The sequence below is a fragment of the Bombus fervidus genome, chromosome 4, assembly GCF_041682495.2.
Source record: "Bombus fervidus isolate BK054 chromosome 4, iyBomFerv1, whole genome shotgun sequence".
NCBI classification, from domain to species: domain Eukaryota; kingdom Metazoa; phylum Arthropoda; class Insecta; order Hymenoptera; family Apidae; genus Bombus; species Bombus fervidus.
In genome coordinates, this window is record NC_091520.1 from 8,894,115 (window position 1) to 8,902,536 (window position 8,422).

The window sequence follows — 8,422 nt, forward strand, 5'->3', positions numbered from 1 at the left end:
GGCCATAACCGCGACGCGGTTAGAACAGTTTTGCGAAAGGTAGACGCGAAACCGAGCGTATACTGGCTACTGTTGACGTTTCTTGCGTACACAACGTACGTTACAACAAATATCAATTACCATAAACGATCATCTTTCCCTCGTTATTGGTGCTTCTATGAAGAAAGTTGGTAGCTAGATGTTTACCGAATTTATCTTTATTTTTCTTAACCTATTAAGAGGGTTGAAAGTGATGTAATATGTAAAATATGTGTATTGATTTTGTCAAGGTACAAAAGATAAATATAGTGTTTTTTCAAGGAAAGATATAAATATATTGTTTTCTTAAAGTACTATACTGTAAAGTACTGTATTAAAATAACATTTGACCATAACGGTGAATAAGACAGAGGCATAAAGAAAATTTTCACGATTTAAAAGGATTGCTTATGCTATAGCTGTGGTTATTTCAATTTCTTCAAACTTCGTAAGATCGTGGGATCTATTTTTCATACCCTCAATGTTAAATTACGGAATTGATTGAAAAAATAATGCAAATTAAACGCGCTAAGCCAATGTTGAATTAAACAGAAGTTATATAATTAAGAGTGAAAATTAAAGGAAGATTCAGGTCGTCCTTCGATGAAATTAAATCTTAATTCTCCAGTCTTTTCAACGCGCAATTTACAAAAACGTCAGATATACCTATACCAATAACTTCCCAAAGCTTTTAAAAATACAAGTCCCATTTTTTTCTTCGCCACTTGAAGGCTCACGAGCGAAGTCAAGACGAACCCGTTCCTGGAACAAAATCGTGCATCATCAAACATTCGACGCACGGGTGCAATAAGTATGTCGTTAAAGTGACCATCAGGCGTTCATCGCGATTCATTTTGGGAGAAGAGCTTTAATTACAATTAATACACCGCACGCGACGCGGACGCTCCTCGCGGACTATTAATGAGCCAGGAGGCGACTAATTGGCTTTGAAAACCATCACGTTCCCAAAGTATCGTATGTATCTTACATTTATACTTATTAACCCATTAAGCATCAAAGTTGCATTAACGCAATATTTCATTTGCAATTTCTTTCAGTTAATTTATTGTTAACGAATTTTATTCATCGACATTGTGTGTATAGAAGGGAATATCAAGAATTCTTTTCATATTATTTTCTTTCTTATCGCTGTTCTTTCCATTTGGATTCTACAATTTAAAAAAATTGAAGTGTCTGCATTATTATGACAACTCGTGACAAATGACAAATCGTGAATACAATTGAAGAAATAAAATGATTATATTTTGAACGTTCTATGTATTTCTGTATGTTACATGTACTCTGTGTAGTTCTGTAGCTTTCAATTTTTAACAAGTGCATAAACACCGGCAGTGTAATGGCAAGATTTTGATTCTTAATGGATTAATATTACTCTTTACGCCCTTTTTCCCCTTTCGTGAGTGAAACCTCTTTAGGCCAATAATGGACTGGTCCCAGCGGTAAGCGGTTTCCCTAAACGATTCACGCTGTTTGCTGCGAGTATTAGCCGTATTATACGCGGCCTCGTAGGGTCTCATCTGCATGAACATCTGACATACGGCCGATCGAACCGATTGCCACTCCATCTGCCATACTTTTTGCCATCCGCCGCTGTTGCCATCCCTTAAACGCCTCTCGATCACGAGCTGGCTGCATCCAAGATCAGGGCCGTAGACGACCCATCGTCCGCATTCCGGAATTCCATGCGCCTTCTCTTTGCTTCGTATCGGATTTCGGGAACGTCCGCTTGCACACCAGAAGACGATATTCCGTACGAACGTTATGAGACAATCTGCACGCCGCTCGTGGCACGTGCGTCACCTTTTTTAACCCCATTCTTGTGCAAGTTTGCGAATTCGAACCGATTCTTTGGAATTTTTCCGATCAATGCTTACCGTTGCCGGTTATATAGTAGCTGTATCAAAATATATATGTTGCGCTTGCTTCTGCCGCGAGAGCGTGGAATTTGGAATTTTAGATTGTTTTGTAGGTTCCTCTTACATCTTCGGACATTGTTTTAAGAATCTTCACTTTTACATTGAAAATATTAGCATTCGGTTTGATTCCATCAGACAGGTATATTTTCCTGATATTTGTACAGATATTCCAAAAGGAGGACTTTCCTACCATATCGAAAATAATTTTCTGAAACACAGAAGAATATTTACATCTATCCGAGGTCGAAGGTTCGAACCTGTACTTTTCATTTATGATGCAACAACCTACTGCATGATTCCACCAAGAAGGAATTCCACACGACAAATATCTCATCGCATCACAATACTATTATTATTAGCTTTACGCTTATCCCACCTATTACTTATTTATCCGAACTTTTACTACGAAAACCACCTTTGTTACACAATAACCAACCCAATACACGATTCTACCAAAAAAGAATTCCACGCGACAAATATTTCACCGCGGCACAATAGCAACAAAAACCTTGGACGATATTCATTCTCCAATTTCAAGCACCATACAAAGGCGAACGATTACAGATCCATGGCTGGTCGCCATACAAATCTAAAGCGTCTTGTATGCAGCATCGTAGTTTCAGGTGACGAAAGCGCGATCGTCTTGGTCGACCGTTAGCTCGCGTTTGTTCGTCGTGTGGTTATTCATTATCGCTTGTCGCCGCTGTAAGTAGAGCGAAGGGGGATATCCACGGGCACAGCGCATAGAGAAGACACCTTAAAAATAAAGGATGAGCCGCGGAATGGGCATTGTGAATATTCTTTTCAGGCGGGAATTGGCCCCGGCGTCGTCGTCACGACTCGTTTGCCACGAATGTCATCCAAATGTTGCCGCGTGACAAAACGCGGAGACTTTCTTAAGTCCGCGCGTTTTGTCACGCTTCATACGTATCCCTTGACGAACAAAAGGGTACCACGGTGCCGCGGAATACGCCACCATGCCGTAAGAACGCGACGTTTACCAAAGAAATATTCTCGCATCCATCACATCGTGTGCCAAAGCTACGCTTCACAGAAAAATGAGATGAGAGAAAGAGAAAGAGAGGAAAGAAACAAATAGTGGAGCGTCTTTTGGCTCGATGAGCCTCATTGTCGCTGGTAATATTTTAACCCATTTCAGACCCATTTCCTCACTGTCCCTGTGCGAGACAAGGTAAGATTATTTGAGTCAGAAAGATATTTGAGTCACACTAGGTACATCATTCTTTTTTTAATTCTACAAATATCGTTTAATGAATTTTTGAAAAAGCGATCTATATTTGAAAATAGTCTATTTAATTCGTGGTTAGCGACGTGATAGACACCTAAATATATCGTGTACAGCAACGATGATAGTTTTCCACGAAGATATAATTCCTGCTCATCAAGAGAAAATATGTTTCTTCATTGTTGATATTCTCAGTTCCAATCAGCATAATTCAATGGCATGTATGCATTAATTTATTTCTCATTTTTCATATCTTCTCTTGCTGAACCTAAAGTACCACGATATTTCCCCGGTCTTCCGTTATCACGTTACATATTAATAGTGTATCGTAACATATAACAAATATGACTATCGCAAAATCAAAGCAAAGTTTAAGATTGAATTTTTAGATGTTGAAACATTGGTGACTCAAATAACCCTAGCTTAGCATAACTTCCATCCCCGTCCGTTCTGGAACGAATGTATAGAAATGAGGTTTCGAGTGTTCCATAGGAACACACGTGGGAATCGCGTGGTTAAATAGCCGGTGAAGAATGTGCCGTTACGAAACGTTTGTTGTCCCACGAATAACGCCATCCTTTCTTCGGTATTTTTCTTCTGCCTTGAAACGTTAGTAACGAGTTCAATTGGTGAACACGATCGAGCTTAATGAAATGCACGAGAATTCCCGGAGTCAAAGCAAACATTAACTGGACTCCAGTCAGCGTTCAGGCATTTCTTCCAGCTCGTTCGTACTGTGTACTTTTTAAATTAACAATGAACTAAGGATCCTTCCTGCGCTACTTTCTAGTCCCTACTTTAAAATAGTCGTCCAAATCGTCGGCTGAGTCTTCCAAATTTTCCATTACGTATATCCTTGTTCGAAAGTTTTAGGATAGTTGAAGACTGGGCAGAGTTAAATGACATGTAAAGTGTATTATCAATTTTACTAAAGAACACATTCAATTTAAAGTTCGTAATCCACGTCGAATAACGAAGATTCATAGCATAAAATAAACGATAAGAAGAATAGGCAGAATTAAAAATAGGATTCAGGAAATGGTTATTCCTTTTTCGTCAAGATTTTTTGTATTTCTGATATCAGATACAAAAAACGAATACTTTCGCAACGTTTCACGGAAAAGAAATATAAAAAATTAAATTTATGATGTAAAATTTGCGGTATTATATTGAGATACTTAATAAAACAAACGTTTATTATGCGAAAATACAATATTTATTAAACATTACGTGCATCGTGGTGCCACTTACCCGATTGTTTTTTGCTACGTTTCAGTTACAGGCTGTCTGACTCATCGATGACCCACATACTTACCTATACCGTTTATCTCTCTTTCTTGTTAGCCATTAACAAACGGTTTTCAGCGCAATTCCTTATCACACGTTCTACATACTTTTCTACACTTACGAAAATAGATGTGGGCTTTATATTTTGCGTGATAAGATATTTATTACGTGTATCTGAAGAAACAAAAAATTGTAGAAGTTTATAAATTACAAATATCATGCCGTAACAAACGAGATCAATCGTTCTCAGGAGTATAAAACGGTCTCATAGGTTGCTTATGTAGGAGACTTTTATCTGGCAGCATCAGCAGATAATTGTCCCTAATGGTTGAAGCACAACGCGTTATGCTGCTGGATCTCAAGCAGCGTTCACAAATGTTAAACAAGTAACAACCCTTCACGATGAAGCACGCCCTAGTCTGCTGTCCCTTTTCTCCCCCTGGCCCTTCAATTTAATCAGCCTCATTCAGTCTACCGCGAAACAACCTGCCACATGGTGGCCATTGTACCGTGTACTGGTTATTATTAACGGCACACTCAGCGTGGATCGTTTCGTCAGTCTCTCCTCCCTGCTCCTCTTCCTCACTTGTTCCTTCTTCATCCTTTTTGTCTAGCGCGCTATCACCACCGTGAATAAACATCGAAACCGCCATATGCACTCTTGTGCCTTCTTTGTCGTTGCATTAGTGCCATTTACCCACCCCATGCAGTGTCGCGTGACTAAAATTTGTCAGAGAGTTCATCGCGCGTTTTTCCACCCCATATACGGTGACACGCGTCCGGTTTTAAAAACTGCAAATGTTTATTTTATCATATATAATATATTGAAAGCGACGGACAAGTGTTGTTCCAATACGGCTCCCGTGTCGTCGTTTGGTTATATTTTAATAACTCGAAATACGCACTTTAGTTAATCGTTGTAACATGATGGAGAGAGAGACAGAGAGAGAGATAGAGTGAGAGAGAAAAGTTGTTTGGCCATTTTATCGAGCAGCGAAAAATGATTACAATGTAATTTCATTTGGTGCACTTTCGCAGCGTTTTCGGCCATTGCGATGTTACGAGCTTCGAATTTATTGGGAAGAATAATGGTTGAATGAGGGTATTATGTAAAATGAAAGATCTGTCTTCAAACGTTTAATTTAGCGATTTTATGCGTTATCGGGAAATATTTGTAATGACAGTGGATATTTTATGGTTATAAATTCTGGCCATGATAAATTATAATATAATTAATGTAGTGGATTTTACGTTGGTTGGTATCGACGCGACGTGACAAAATTTTATTAAAGCTCGATTTAGAGTTGTGTCTTTTCATTTTTTACATATTTCGCATGTATTGTATTATTAATGGGACCCATGCAGACGAGTGATATCTCAGCGATAACGTTACTCAATACTACAGGATTATATTTTTAATAATACAATATGTACGAGCGTACGAACTCACTGTTTCAAAATGTACAGATAAAAGTCGCCGTTTGTAAATCGAACTGTTTAGCGTCTACGTTGCAAAATTGCAACAATATTACATTGCACGTTTGCACCGAAACCTAGAGATATAAACCTGGCAAATTACAAGCGACCGCTGTGAAGTTGCAACTTACTTCGATACTTCGCGCCAAGTCTAAGACTTGGAATGTCTAGCATTTTTCCAACAGTGGATTTTACCGCGTTTTCTTCGCCACGCCGCGAAAAATTCCCGATAGATGAATACTTGATCCAACAGATCCAGGAGAACGTGAAATATTCACAGCGAAATACCCACACATCGATGTCAATATACATACAAATTTCGTCGTCATTGTTACTGCAAATATCTCACGTTCAGCTGCAGAATCCTTCGCTTAAATAAAAATTGTTCGTACAGCGTGACACGTGAAACTGTCGGTTGCATAATCGGTACAAGTTCCTTTATTCTGTTTGGAATATTTTAACCATGGGTATATAGCTGTACACGTATAGTTCTTTCAAAGGTTTCTCTACTGGGATCTAGCATGGACGGACGGCATTCCGGAACTCTGTCCCATCAAATTTAATGGCCGCAATGGAGGACACGGCACTTGTAAAATAAATTACGCTGCTTTTTTTTTCCTCGGCGGTCGTTGCGTCTTAATGTTACAATAAACGTCCGCACGGTGACTGATTGATACTCACAATAGAAACTGGTTGCTAGTTCGAAATGATCGATATCATCTTGCGCGGTCAATGTAAACGCGGTTTACAACCGATACCAGGACGAAGACCATTTTTTAACGTTCTTCGACGCTATCGGCTGTAGTTCGATGGAAAATTACATGGATTTGAAATATTTTATAGTCGTTCTCTCATGGTTGAGTACTGTTGCCCATGACAAACTTTAAGAAAGAAATGATTCATTTCATGGTTATACGGGGAAAAGGAAGAAAAATTAAAAATAGTTACTGAGTTGAAAGTAAAAAGGAAAGTTGAAGTTTCACGAAGCTTAGAATATTTCATTTATCGACCAGATAGAACGACGAAAGAATCGCTGTTACGACGAACTAGTATTTTAAGACGTATAGCGAAATCCAATAGCTCTTTGCGAAACGCTTTAATTGTAATTGATAGTTTGTATTGAAAAGAATAAGAAGAACAAAGTTTTAATGTCTGGTATAAATATTTTTTAGCATATCGATGCCCTAAAATGAATATTCTCCACAATGAAAATTATAATTCCGAATAATTATTGCTATAAAAAATACAAAAGAATCGAATTCCATATACATATTTTTCAGGCTGATCGATTTTTCCTGGTTGACGTCTTTATAAGGTGGAATATCATCTATCAGGATCCAGTTAGAGGCGATTCTCTTCGAAAAACTCTTTCCGATTGCCATGGTAAATTCATTATCGCGATCGAAAGTGGCGAAGCGATTAAAGGATAGTTTACCCGAGACCGATACGAAGACAAATCGAAGCGAATCGAGCGTCAGGCGTCGGTCGTTAATCATCGCAACTGCCATAGTCATCTTCATCATTATCATTATTGTTAGCTGCCACGGGTAAAACCGATGGACTCGTCGATTTTGACTGATGCATTCTATCATATTCAATATTCAATCGTGAATTAAATCGATCTCATAATCGTACTCGTTAAGCTCTTTCACCGGCGTTGCGGATCTATATGGGATCACAATGATGATCGAATTTTCGTACTCGGGGCACCGTTCTTCGTTCTAATAATTCTTTTTTTATCTTTTGATAATTCCATGTCCGCGCATGATCTGAAATAGAAAGAACTATTTCGCGCGGCAAGCAACATTTAATGCTTGGAGTATCGTTTTTTATTGTTAAATATAAATAGTAGAAAATTAGTAGCACCCTTCCCAAGTGCTATATTGATATTATTATTATCACTTTTTTATTTTTTGTTATTTATGTTATATTTGTATAACACGTTTATAAAACATATTTATAAAAATATTTTATGGTTTAATAGCAGATAGAAGAAAATATAAAATGGATACAGTATGAATTTTAGTAATTTTTGCACCAAACATTTTTGTAACATATTATTAATAATCATCTATTCTATTAAATATAAATTCATTTTGTAAAATTATGGAGTCTTTCTATATTTCTTACGCTATAAACTTTCTTTCATCCGCCCGTGGAAATCTTTAAATGCTTTGATGAGCCGCTGCATGCTAAAACTGCTTTTCATTTATGTCAAATTTTGTACGAAAGGAATTATGATTATAGTGCCTATACATGATCATGTGTTACATGTAGACTGTGTTACTCTCGTGACTGGTGGATCGCTTCTTTCTTCCCCCTTTTTCTTGTTTCCTTTTTTGCTCTCTGTTCGGTGTGCAACCTTCGGCATATGCAATTTCGAGAAACTTGAACACTCGCGTGCACGTGCCCTCAAAGTTCACGTGTGCACGTCAGATTGGAGGCGTTCGATTGCCTG

The 8,422-nt window shown here is 38.0% G+C and overlaps 1 long non-coding RNA gene across 1 annotated transcript; it reads right to left on the bottom strand.

Moving 5' to 3' along the window:
• Positions 1-239: 239 nt before the first annotated feature.
• LOC139986999 (uncharacterized) lies at positions 240-1,843 on the bottom strand. Its single transcript, XR_011799768.1, has 2 exons — positions 1,614-1,843; positions 240-780 (listed from the first exon to the last, which is right to left on the bottom strand). It is a non-coding gene; the product is annotated as an uncharacterized lncRNA (long non-coding RNA).
• Positions 1,844-8,422: the final 6,579 nt, after the last annotated feature.